The sequence below is a fragment of the Lathyrus oleraceus genome, chromosome 2, assembly GCF_024323335.1.
Source record: "Lathyrus oleraceus cultivar Zhongwan6 chromosome 2, CAAS_Psat_ZW6_1.0, whole genome shotgun sequence".
NCBI classification, from domain to species: domain Eukaryota; kingdom Viridiplantae; phylum Streptophyta; class Magnoliopsida; order Fabales; family Fabaceae; genus Lathyrus; species Lathyrus oleraceus.
This window is the reverse complement of record NC_066580.1, coordinates 221,697,759-221,712,546: the sequence shown is the minus strand read 5'-3', so window position 1 is coordinate 221,712,546 and position 14,788 is coordinate 221,697,759.

Here is a 14,788-nt window from a genome sequence, read left to right as displayed (position 1 = left end):
AAATGTCTTAAGGCTAATTGGTTAATCAATGACCTTGTGACAGATGAACCAAACAAGTATAGATGAGATAGGTCCATCCCTCTTGATCTTTTCTTTTTAGTGTGTGGTATGTTTTAGGAGTTTGGTTCATCATACTAAGTCTCTAACATGCATTAACACCTAAATTTTTTTCCCGACCTCAGATAGTTGTGAATTCTACATATGTCCAATTACGATTGCTTAACATAGAGCTAAATTTGACCCTAAGGCATAACATTCTGGTAAGTGAGATTGTAAGTGTCCCACCCTTCACGGTATTGTGTGGAAACTTGACATTTTTTCCTTCCCATGGAAGATGTCTTGGTTTAAGGATCCATGCTTGTGAATGGGTGGTTGAGTATTCTCTAAAGAATGACTTAATCCATTAAAAACAAAAACATCACTAACACTTGACTAACCTTTGACTAACATTTGACTAACTATTATTAATATTGCTTTACTTTCAAGTCATTTACTTTATGCAATTTAATTTGGAGTCATTTGTCATTCATTGTCATTTACATTTCATTTAACTTGTTTATGTTTATGTTTATGTCATTTTCACTTTGCTCATTTGAGCGATATATTGTGATTGTATATATTTGTTTGTGCATTTTGATTTTTTTGTGTGGTCTTAGGACCTTAAAATACTTAATAAAAAACAAAAAAAAACCCTAAAAAATGTTTGGTGGACTGTTGATTTTGATCTGAACTTTTGGACTTAGGATTAGGCAACATTCCTTGTGCAAAAAGGACTTGGCCAATGCCAACATTTTGAAACCAAGTTGTTGTGAACTGAGACTTCATCTGATGCAAGCCTGGGAACTCTCTTTGAATTCATCTGTATCTTTGTCTTTGTGCTAATTGTTATTTTGATCTTGTGTCTGAGGCTTTGTTTGAGTTGATCAAGGAATATTTCATCTTATACATGAGAAGATAAAGAAGACTGCTAGCTATGGAAATTTCTGGCTTGGATGTGGATATCTTTATTTGTGCCTTGATCTTCATGATGTCAGATATTTCTAATTGCTTATTGATCATTGCTTGATTCAAAGTCCAAGGGAAAATCGGTTTCTATATGACATTCTTGTCTGTTGGATTGCATCCCATTGGTCAAATCTTTTCAACTCTTAACTTTTCATTTTATGCTTAGGATAGCCTCTTCATCTCCTCCCACTTCTTAAATTTCAAATCCGTGCCCCTTTTCAAAAACTTTCTTTGCTCGTGATTTCAAACTTAGACTTTGTTTAGATGATTAGAAACTTTGGCCTTATGCCATTGAATTTTCAAACTCTTTCTTAAATCAAATTTTTAAATAAACTTAATCATATTGACTAAAAATTTCAAAAGACAAAACGAACTAACAACTTCATTCAAACTTTTGGGCCTTTCTTATTACCCCTTTTGTTAAAAGCAAGTCACCAACCTTGAAATTGTTACCACGAACTACGAGGTTTTAACCTCTCACTTTTATGTTGGTACGAAGGCACAAGACCGAAGGTCTTGTTAAACACAAAAATCAATCAATGAATTCTTCTCTCACCCCCACACTCTATTTTTCTTAAACATAATTTATACCAAAAACACTTGCACACATAAAAAAGTGCTCCCTAGGAGTACCTAGGACACTTTGGGTGCTAACACCTTCCCTCTGTGTAACCAACCCCTTACCTGTAATCTCTGGCATTTTATTAGTTTTGATTTGAAAACTTCTTATCTTTGGGTTTTTTTTGTACTTTTCCCTTTTCCTTTGGAAACAATAAAAGCGCGGTGGCGACTCTGGTTTTACTGACGTTAAGCTTATCCATAGCTTGATGGTCATGAATTTACCGCTACATCGATCAATAATAATATTGGTGTTAATGCATGCTAGATACAAGGTATCAAATACCAAGCTCCTAAAGCATACCACACACAAAAACAGTAGAGGGTGAGCCTATCTCAATCAAGCCTATATTGATTCATCTGGCACAAGGTCATTGATGAACTAACTAGCTAATGATCCAAGAGAAGTCATTGGCCAAGAGATGATTGGAGAAGAAATGAGATGAAAATGGAGAGATGAAATGAAGGGGATCCCAAATTGGTCAAGGGATGAACCTCACTGGATCAATACCATTCATTCATCTTGAGGGATGAAATTTTAAACTTCATCAACCTCCTAAATCCAATGGTATTGACCAAGTCAAGGTCTAATTTAACCAAGACCAAACAGAAGTAAGGTCAACATAAAGTCAATACAAAAAGTTCATCAAAGCATTAAACCAATTAAACTATTTTTAAAATAAAGAAAAATAAGTTTTCAAAGATCAAAAACCTAAAACCCCTTTAAAACATCAAATAAGTTGCCAAGGGATTTATCATATGTCAAGTAAGCTCAAAGGACCATTGACTAATTTTTTTGGTATTTTTTCAAAAGTCAAAAGTAATTAAAAACTAATTAAAACAAGTTTAAAATCATAAAATTCACCAAAAATATCAAACTTAATCCAAAAGATAATTTTAAATCATAAATGGGAAGAAGAAAATATTTGTGAATTTTTGGTGTTGGTCCCATAATTTTTGGATCAAAAATGAATTTATGGTGAATTTTAAAAGAAAAAGATATTTAAAAATCAAATTATAAAATTAAAATAAAAAGGAAAAACCGGAGCCATCAGATCTCCCTCATTAATTGAGGTGGCAGATCTGATGATCCAAAATGCACATTCGACATGATCCCTCAATCAACGCGCCACACGCAAGGTAATCACAAACAAATGCTCAAATTAGAAGATAGAAGAGAGATCCAAGAGTGAGGGCCATGTCATGCCATACCGGAGCCCTAGCTCAGGTCTTCTTCTCCGGCGAGGGTCACCGGACTGTCAGGATCAAACTTGTCCATAAATTTATGGATCTAACACCATTTTAAAGGAAAAATTGCAACGATCACGAATATGACCTCTGTTTGATCCATCTCTCACTCTATAATTATAAAAGTGAAGATCAAACTAGAGGTGTTCAACCTAAGTTTCTTCGAATCAAGTCTAAAATAACTCAGTCACATTGCCTACATTGGTAGGACTTCAGTAAGCACAAAATTCAGCTCAGATCTAGAGTGTAAAGGCAGAATCGAAGAGATGAAGTTTTGAGAAATTTACCTTCTGTGAGCTGCTTTTGATCTATGATCTTGATGCAATTATTAGTGTTTTCTCTTCCTATTACTTACAGAAACTTAATGGAGTGGAAAAGGGAATGAATCTTTGGAGTTTTTGTTCACAAACTTGAGTTTAATAAAAACTTGATTTCTGAAGAAATCTTCAAATAGTTCAATGGTATGAGGTTATGGAAATGGCTAGCAAATCTTGGACAGTGTTTTCCCTCAATTCTGAGGAAATGATCTTTGATTTATAGGCCAAGCAATTGATATGTGCACCTTTCCAAATTTAAATGAAGATGAGAAATTCTGTGCGCATGGGTGCATGGATGATAGTACATGCCCAATTAAGGATTGAAATCCACTATAAATCGTGCAAGGAGGTTGCTGAAGTCATCACACAAGGCCATGCAAAGTTGTGCATTGTTTGGAGTTCAAAACTTGCCAAAACAAGCCACGGAAAGACCTCATGTGCAAGTCCCTCATTTCCTATCCAAATGATGTGATCTTGGACATTTTGGAAAGTTCTCACCATAAGAAACAACTTTTGTATTATGAAATTTTAAATTTGAAGCTTGGAAAATGGAGAAAATTGGCCTTCAAGATGGAGGTATCAAACATACTTAGAAATTTTTCTAAGTTATAAGCCCTTTTTCCACCTTGAATAACTTTTGATGTGAGATTCAAATGAACTTTTATCCTTCTACAAAGTTGTATCTCTTTCAATTCTATTCAATTTAACCACAAATTTGGCACCATTTAGTGTTTGGATGATGAAGTTATGGATTTTAGAAGTTGAGCAAATTTGCTTGTTCAATGATGATGACCAAAATGGACCTATAATGTTTCCTTATAGTACATGTATTTTCAAGTAGAACTTGATCTTTATCAAAGCATAAAAGTTGAATAAGACATATTTAAATTAATCATGAAATTTGGATCATCTTCATATCTGAAATTCTGGTATCAGATATGAGATGTCGAAGGTAATGTCACGACACTAATATCTGAGTAACACAAACATGATAAAGATAAAGAATGGTAATGCAAAAGACACAAGCAATTGTTAACCCAGTTCGGTGCAACTCACCTACGTCTGGGGGATACCAAGCCAGGAAGGAAATCCACTAAATAGAATCAGTTCAAAGACTCTCCGTACAATTCAACAAGTTATAGTCTTTCCCACCTAATATCTACCCGTGCAATTTCTACTTAAGCACTCTTAGATATGAGAACCCACTCACTCCCCTTCAATCACCCCTGTGATTTTAAACAACAATTCCTTGTGAAAAGAAAACACTTTTCAATAACACACACTTGATTTTACTTCACAGTTTCAATCAAGTAGACACACACTTGATCTTGCTTAACAGCTTTGATCAAGTAGACACACACTTGATCTTGCTTAACAGCTTTGATCAAGTAGACACACACTCTTGCTTACAAGCTTTGAGTGACAAATTACAACCACAAATCAGACTAATTCAATCATCTATGGATGACTTGATTGGCTTACAAGTCTCACGACTAAACAAGACACAAACCCTAGCTCTCTCTTAGTATTTCGCTCAGTATTGGCTGTGTATCAAATCAGGTTTTCCATGTCCTATTTATAGAAGCATTCAGCTGGGCTTGGACATCTTGAAAACCCTAAAACTATTTTCCAATTAAATCTTCTCATAACAGTTGGTTAGATCTCCTTGGAAAATAAGTAAATCAGGTTGTAATTAGTGATTGAATGCGCCTGCAAATCAAATCTTCAATCGTACATAGATTTCCATTAAATGTGCAATCACATAACACCAGACATTCATACTGAATGTTCTGTGTACAGGATGTCATGACATCGGGTCTGACATCCTGGAACAATCCAGAATAATTCCATAATTCCTTTTATAATTTCCAGTAGGTACATAATATCAGATGTCATGACATCGTGTATGACATCCTGAAACAATCCTGCATAATTATGTTTTCCATTTAAACTCAAGTCGGTACACATTATCAGATGCCATGACATTATGACATTCTGAAACAATCCTACATAATTATGTTCTTGAACTCCAGCAGGTACATAGGATATCTTATGTTAAGACATCACACACAACATCTTGTGAACACTTTGTTTTACGAAAATTGCTGCCAACACTTAGAACCAACAAACTCCCCCTTTGGCAAATTTTGGCTAAAACATATATATGTCATTTTTGTTCACAAGAAAAACACATCAGCAGTTAAACAACATAACAACAGTTTAAGCAGCAGCAGAAGCAAACACAATTACTAGCTATAGCTACTAGTAATACACACATGCACAAGGGTACTCCTTCTCCCCCTAAATTTGTGCAACACAAACAGAATTACTAGTTATAGAGGCAACTAGTAAGACACACAAATGCACAAGGGTACTTCTTCTCCCCCTAAGTCTGTGCAATATCTCCTTTGATAATAACAGCACCTGTAACCACAACACCTGTAAAAGTCAGAATATCATTCTGACATCTGCTTCAACATCACCTGTGCACTACATAACATCACCTGTGCACCACATCAGACATCCCCTTTGACATCTGTAAACAAAACAACATTCTGTCTTACAACAAACACATCTCCTTCAATAATAGTTGTTCATCTGTTCAGCTCCACCAGCATATACATCTCCTCACAGCTCCACATCTTTAACTGCTCCATATAATCACTTCTCCCCCTTTTTAGTCAAAATTTTGACCAAAGGTGATCAATTAGACAAAATAAATGTCAATTATCCTAGCAGAGAATGTCACCACAGATGTCATAACATATAACATGTTAAAACATAATTGTTAGGAGATACAAACCATCATCATACATAGTTGTGATAGCTGAGATAATGAAAAAAACCATGGAACTCATTAAGAGCCCAAAATATTACATAAAGGTATCAGTAAGGACTGCCACAAATTACATATTTAAACAAAAAGAAACAAATTCTTCAGTATCAAAACAGCAGGGGGACCAGCTTCCATAACAGCACAACAGCCAAACCAACCCAGTCTTCATCACTGCACACAGAGCCTTCATAACAGGGAGAACCATTACCATTCAGTCTGAGGAAGTGACATCTTCTTCTTACAATCACTTTGCAAAACTCCTTGCTATTGTTGTCAGAAATATCCTCTGGGATATTAACCATACACTCCTTTGATTGCTATAGATTCTCATGAATATAAATCCCCAATTTCCCTCTTAAACATTCAAATTGATTGGCATCCAAAGGTTTTGTGAATATGTCAGCTAATTGTTTTTTAGTAGTAACATGCTCCAGTGCTATGATCTTCTCTTCTACAATTTCTCTAATGAAGTGATGACGAATATCAATGTGCTTTGTCCAGCTGTGCTGAATAGGATTTTTGGAAATATTTATAGCACTCAGGTTGTCATAGTATAATGTCATGACTTCTTGTGTGACATTGTATTCAGACAACATTTGTTTCATTCAGACCAGTTGAGAACAACTACTCCCAGCTGCTATATATTTAGCTTCAGTAGTGGATAGAGATACACAGTTCTGTTTCTTGCTAAACCATGATATCAGATTGTTCCCCAAGAAGAAACATCCTCCTGATGTGCTCTTCCTATCATCAGCACTTCCAGCCCAGTCATCATCACAGTAACCAGTCAGCATAGATCCAGATCCATGAGTATATAACATCCTATAGTCACTGTTGCCATTTACATATTTCAGTATTCTCTTCACTTGGTTTATGTGACTGACTTTTGGTTCAACTTGATACCTAGCACAAACACCTACAGCAAATGCAATGTCAGGTCTGCTTGTTGTGAGATATAGCAGACTACCTATCATGCTTCTGTATAGACTTTGATCTACACTGACACCATTTTCATCTTTGGAGATTTTCACATGTGTAGGAGCAGGTGTCCTTTTATGGCTTGCATTCTCCATGCCAAACTTCTTCACAATGTTCTTGGCATACTTGCTTTGAGATAGAAAGATAGAGTCTTCCATCTGTTTGACTTGTAGCCCAAGAAAGTAGGTCAGTTCTCCAACAAGGCTCATCTCAAACTCAGACTGCATTTGTCTAATAAAATGTTCAACCATCTGATCCGACATCCCACCAAATACAATGTCATCTACATATATTTGTGCTACCATGAGCTTCCCTCCTTCATTCTTCACAAATAGAGTTTTGTCAATACCCCCTTTCCTGTATCCATTGTCAGTGAGGAACACTGTGAGTCCCTCATACCAAGCCCCAGGAGCTTGCTTCAACCCATAGAGGACTTTCTTCATTCTGTACACATGTTGTGGAAGATTTGGATCTGTGAATCCTTTAGGTTGTTCAACATATACTTCTTCATTTAAGTATCCATTCAAGAAGGCACTTTTTATATCCATTTGGAACAGTTTGAATTTCAGAATACATGCCACTCCAAGCAATAATCTAATGGACTCAAGGCGAGCTACAAGAGCAAATGTTTCATCAAATTCCACTCCTTCAACTTGAGTATATCCTTGAGCTACTAATCTTGCTTTGTTTTTAGTAACAATCCCTTGTTCATCAGATTTATTCTTATATACCCACTTTGTACCTATGACATTTACTCCTTCATGTCTAGGAATCAGTTCCCATACTTCATTCCTCTTGAATTGACCTAACTCCTCCTGCATGGCATTGATCCAGAACTCATCATTCAAGGTTTCCTTGACATTCCTAGGTTCAATATTTGACACAAAGCAGCCATGTGAGATCACTTTCCTTTCTCTAGTGGTGACCCCTTTATTTGGATCTCCTATAATGAGATCTTTGGGATGATCCTTCTGAACTCTGACGGAGGGTCCCTTGTTGATTTTGTCATCTTCAGGTTCAGCTTAAGGAGGTTCACTTTCCTCATTTTTGTCTGAGAAGTCAATTGGGGAATCATTCAGAGATGTCTCGACATCGTCTGTGACATCAGTCTGTTGGTCATCAACCACAACATTAATAGATTCCATCAATACATTAGTTCTGGAATTAAAGACCCTGTAAGCTCTGCTGTTTGTTGAGTAGCCTAGAAATATTCCCTCATCACTTTTGGGATCCAATTTCCTTCTTTGTTCACGATTTGTCAAGATATAACATTTACTACCAAATACATAGAAGTATTTGACTGTAGGTCTTCTTCCTTTCCAGACTTCATATAGGGTTGTAGGAGTTCCTTTCTTCAATGTCACTCTGTTGTGAGCATAGCAGGCTGTGTTCATCGCTTCAGCCCAGAAATGGTAGGGCAATTTCTTAGCATGAATCATAGCTCTGGCTGATTCTTGAAGAGTTATATTTTTCCTTTCCACCACACCATTTTGCTGGGGAGTAATGGGAGATGAGAACTCATGATAAATTCCTTCTGAAGAGCAAAATTCAGCAAATTTGTTGTTCTCAAATTCCTTCCCATGATCACTTCTAATTTTGATAACAGGACTTTCCTTTTCTCTTTGAAGTTTTAGACAAAGCTCCTTAAAGACTTCAAAAACATCAGATTTTTCTCTTATAAAATTGATCCAGGTGTACCTGGAGAAATCATCCACCACCACATATGTATACTTGTTCCCACCAAGGCATTCTACTTGCATGGGTCCCATCAAGTCCATATGAAGGAGTTCCAAAACTTTGGTAGTGATGTCATGCTTGAGCTTCTGGTGTGACATCCTTGTCTATTTTCTAATCTGACATTCTCCACAGATTTTTCCTTCATCAATCTTTAAGTTGGGAATTCCTCTAACAACTTCAACAAATATGATCCTCTTCATACCTTTAAGATGCAGGTGGCCTAATCTTTGATGCCATATCTTCACTTCTTCCTCTTTGGCTAAGGTACACATTACAGAGTAACCAGTTTCTTGAGAACTCCACATGTAGCAGTTGTCTGTAGACCTAACTCATTTCATGATCACTTCATTTTCCTTGTTAGTAATCAGACTTTCAGTTTTAGTGAAGTTTACATTCATACCTTGATCACACAGTTGACTGATGCTTATTAGATTAACAGTTAATCCCTTAACAAGTAGGACATTGTCAAAGTCAGGAACTCCAGGGCAATCCAGCTTACCAATTCCCTTGATTTCACCCTTTGCTCCATCACCAAAGGTAACATAACTCATAACATGGGGATGAAGGTTAGTTAGCAGGTTTTTGTTTCCAGTCATGTGTCTGGAACAACCACTGTCAAAATACCAATCTTCTTTGGCTGAAACTCTGAAGGAAGTGTGAGCTACTAGACTTGTAACATTTGTCTTAGGAACCCATTGCTTTTTGTTGACAGGCCTGTGATGTTTGGGTCTTGATTGATATTGAGTCTGATCAGGGCTAGGAGAACCATATAGCCTCTAGCAGAAGGGCTTCAGGTGGCCAAATTTTCCACAGTAATGGCATCTCCATCTTTGATGTTTCCTTTTCTACTGTCTTCCCTTCTGATGTTGTGACATATGATGTGACATCTCAGGTTTGCTTTTAACATGGATGAACTTAGGTTTGGATTTTGGTTTGCAACCAGTGTAAATGCACTCAGCCTTAGATTCATTGAATCAAATGCCAGATTTGTCTCCTGTTATTTTACTAGTCTGGAGAATCTTGTCTAAGGTGTCAGTTCCATTGTTAAGCATTCTTACATACTTGGTCATCTCATCTAGTTTGGAATTCAAGAGTACAGCTTCAGTCTTCAACTTGGAGATGGTTTCCACATATTCTCCCTTTTCATTTTCCAGCTGAGCTATCACTTTCTTTTGGCTTTCAACTTGTCTGCACACTCCGGCACTTTTGTGGCACAACTCTTTGTAGGTAGTGGCTGGGTCTTCAAAGGTTACTTCATCATCACTTGACTCTTCATCAGAACCCCATCTTCCTGCCAATGCAGTCACATGATTTGCAGCTTCTTCTGTTTCACTTCCATCAGACCAGAGGCAGCAAGACTCCTCTTTTGTTTCTTGAGGTAGGTCCTACATTCAATTTTAATATGACCATACCTATTACACTTATAGAACTGAACTTCTTTGGGCTTTTCTTCAGACCTTGTTCTTCTACCAACACTGTTGGATTTACTGATGTCAGATGAGATGTTTTTGACATTGGCCTTAGACCTCACATCCATCTTTTTCATCAGTCTATTGATCTGTCTTCCCAGCATTGCTACCTCATTTTCCAGATCTTCATCAATATCTTGACCACCTTCCTCTTCTGTGTTTGACATGAAGGCTATGATCTTGGCTTTCTTTTCAGATCCATGACATATTCCCATCTCAAATGTTTGGAGGGATCCAATTAGCTCATCAACTCTCATATTTGAGATGTCTTGAGATTCTTCTATGGCTGTTACTTTCATAGAAAATCTCTTAGGGAGTGATATGAGTATTTTCCTTACTAACTTTTCATCTGACATCTTCTCTCCCAAAGCTCCAAAGGCATTGGCAATTTCAAGGATACTCATGTGAATTTCATGAAAATTTTCATCTTCTTTCATCCTTAAGTTTTCAAAATTGGTGGTGAGCAGCTGTAGTCTAGACATTTTCACTTTAGAGGTGCCTTCATGAGTGGTTTTGAGAATGTCCCAAGCATCTTTAGCCACTTCACAGTTGTTTACTAATCTGAAGATGTTCTTGTCTACTCCATTGAAGATGGCATTCAATGCTTTAGAATTTACAAGGGCTAGGTCATCCTCCTCCTTGGACCATTATTCTTCAGGCTTCTTACCAGCAGTGGCTTCTCCTTCCTTAGTAATTACTGGATGTTCCCAGCCTGTTAACCCAACCTTCCAAGCCTTATTAACAAGAGTTTTTAGGAAAGCCACCATTCGAGGTTTCCAGTAGTCATAGTTAGATCCATCCAAAATTGGTGGCCTGTGAATAGATCCTCCATCTCTCTCCATTGTACCAGAAAGTGTTGTCTCTGGATCTCACCCAGAACCAGAGCAGGATGCCTGCTCTAATACCAATTGAAATTCTGGTATCAAATATGAGATGTCGAAGGTAATGTCACGACACTAATATCCGAGTAACACAAATAGGATAAAGATAAAGAATGGTAATGCAAAAGACACAAGAAATTGTTAACCCAGTTCGGTGCAACTCACCTACGTTTGGGGGCTACCAAGCCAGGAAGGAAATCCACTAAATAGAATCAGTTCAAAGACTCTCCGTACACTTCAATAAGTTACAGTCTTTCTCACCTAATCTCTACCCAAGCAATTTCTACCTAAGCACTCTTAGATATGAGAACCCACTCACTCCCCTTCAATCACCCCTGTGATTTTAAACAACAATTCCTTGTGAAAAGAAAACACTTTTCAATAACACACACTTGATTTTACTTCACAGTTTCAATCAAGTAGACACACACTTGATCTTACTTAACAACTTTGATCAAGTAGACACACACTTGATCTTGCTTAACAGCTTTGATCAAGTAGACACACACTCTTGCTTACAAGCTTTGAGTGACCAATTACAACCATAAATTAGACCAATTCAATCATCTATGGATGACATGAATGGCTTACAAGTCTCACGACTAAACAACTTACAAACCCTAGCTCTCTCTCAGTATTTCGCTCAGTATTGGTTGTGTATCAAATCAGGTTTTCCATGTCCTATTTATAGAAGCATTCAGCTGGGCTTGGACATCTTGAAAGCCCTAAAACTATTTTCCAATTAAATCTTCTCATAACAGTTGGTTAGATCTCATTGGAAAATAAGTAAATCAGGTTGTAATCAATGATTGAATGCGCCTGCAAATCAGATCTTCAATCATACATAGATTGCCATTAAATGCGCAATCACATAACACCAGACATTCATACTGAATGTTCTATGTACAGGATGTCATGACATCGGGTCTGACATCCTTGAACAGTCCTTCATAATTCCATAAACCCTGAAGGTGATAGGAAAACCTTCAACCATGTTGATATAAGCTCTTCCATGTTTAAGTAGGGGGTGACTTGTACATTTGGGTTGACATCTCTGAAAGATAGAATGCCTCTTTTTATCAATCTTTGGACATCATACTTCAAGCCATAATAGTCTTCTAAATTGTTTTGGGGTTCCCCTTGGTGGTAGGCACAAAACTGGTCAGCTTTGTACCAATATGGAAGTTTCTCTATAATAGGGGAGGAGCTCTGGTTTGAATGTGCTTCTTGTCGACTAAAGATAGGAATAGTTTTGTGTAAGTCATAAGTATCAGATCAAATTGCGGCCTTCTTTGAACTTGATTATTGTTGTATTATGGACGTGCCTGTTGTTGAGGCCGTTGTTGCGATTGCGGGATATTCTGCTGAATGTATTGAGGTTGTTGTTGTGTAAACTATGGTTGTTATTGTTGTTGAATTTGTGGTTGAGATTGTTGTAAGAACAATGGCTGGTAGGCTGGAGCTACAACTATTGAGTTGAGAACTGGAGTAATTGCTGCAATATGTTATTGTTGATATCTCTGCAATGGTCTTATGTGTACCAGCGCACTGACATCTTTCTCTTTCTTCTTAGGGAACCCAACTCTGAACTTTTTGACGCCGCTAGATGAACCACCTTCCTTAACCAATCGTCCCTCACAGACACCTTCCTCGAGACGTATTCCCATATTCACCATGTCGATGAAATCACTTGGTGCACTTGCTATCATTCGTTCATAGTAGAAATAACTTAGAGTCTTCAAGTAGATCTTAGTCATTTCGCTTTCTCCGAGAGGAGGACAAATCTGGGCGGCAACCTTGCGCCATCTTTGTGCATATTCCTTGAAAGTTTCCTTGTCTCTTTAGGACATAACCCATAGTTGATATCTATCCGGCTCCATGTCGACATTGTACTTGTACTTCCTAATGAAAACTTCACCTATATTATTGAATATGCGGATATGGGCACTATCCAAGTTCATGTACCACTTGAGAGAGACATCAGTCAGACTATCTTGGAAATAGTGAATTAACAACTGGTGGTTGTCAATTTGAGTAGACATTTTTCGGGCATACATAGTTAATTGGTTCCTTGGACAAGAATCCCTCTTGTACTTTTTTAGGTCAGGCACTTTGAATTTGGAAGGTATTTTGACATTTGGCACAAGGCAAAGATCATGGGCGTTCTTCCCAAATAGATCTTTTCCCCTAAGGGATTTAATCTCTTTTTGCATCTCAGCAAATTGATCTTGGAATTTTTTCCATTTTCTCATATACTCCCATACTCTCACTTGGAGTGGCGTGAAAGATGGGCTCTTCGTGGTATGGAGTAGCGTGTATCACAGGAGGTGGTACCGACATGACAGCAAGCACTATGGGAGCTTCAGAAACTTACGGGCGGTAACCTTCTAGTACATAATTTGATGGCATGCCCCAAGGGAAATTGGGGTGCATCTGATACTAAGGTGTGTGCACATGGGCCACAAAAATGGGCGTAGACACGACCTCTGAAATTACAATTCTTTGAATAGGCTCTAGGGGTGGCTGATTCTGAGCAGCCACCAGCGTTTCCATCATTTTTGTGAGTCTTTCCAAACTGCCTTTGAGTGAAGTAACTTCTTCCATGATTTCCTGGTTTTCCTGCTCAAGTTGTTCCATCCTTTTCTAATGACGAGCTCAAGTGTTGTATCGGTGAAATAACTTGTCTATTGGAGTGAAAGACAGGGATAAGTCTTGGGAATATAAAAAAATGCAATGTTAGAATGATGCATGATATGCAATGCAAATGAATTTCAAGGAACTTTAATAAGCATAATTATTGCAAACATCATGGAGAGAAGTGTTACTCTTTTGATAGCTGGAAACAATATCATTTCATTAATATTGGAAAGATTACAATTCTTGAAGTACACTTTCAAAACATACAAGGAAAATATCTAGAATCCTAAGGAAATTGCTGAGAAAAAGATTCAATCCCTCTTTGTATCTTCCTATTAAGCTGCTTGATTCGGTCCTTCATCTGAGTCTTTTTAACCACTAGCTTGTCGACAATCATCTTCCAAGCGACTGAAGTATAAGGATTATCTGAACCAGGAACTGGCCTAATGCTAGAGGAAAGTAAATTCTCTTGCACCTTTCTTTTCTTGTTAGCATGCTCTTCATCATTCCTTTGCTTCAAGTGTATTTGAAGCTCTTTATTCTCTGCGTGGATGATTAGATACTTGTTCTTCTAAGCATCCTTTTCTCGTTACATCCTAGTCAAAGCAACCTTGAGTTTCTCCATGTCAGTCATGAAAATGAGATAAGGTTCTTTAACAGTTAAAGATAAAGGCTATTGTCTAGGATAAGGCATTTTCAAACTGACGGCCCTAGCTTGCACCCATTGGAGATAAGGCTCCAAAGAGATGTAATCTATCTTTCCTATAACTTCTCTTCTTTTCTTATGGATGTGGGATCAGTCATGCATAATCTTTTCTTTGAACACTTTGTTGTCTTCTCCTTCCTTGAAGAAGAAACTCTCTAAGAAGATGGTGTTAGGCTTGTCCTTCATTGGGTATCCAAACTGATGGTGAGCCAAAATTGGGTTTTAGTTAATGCCTCCCTTTGTACCACCACAGCTATCAATAATTATCACCCCTTTATAAGCATGATCAAACCAATCATGTTCGAATGAGTGAGAGACATAATCTTTTGTGACCATAGCAAACCATCATTGAGGTC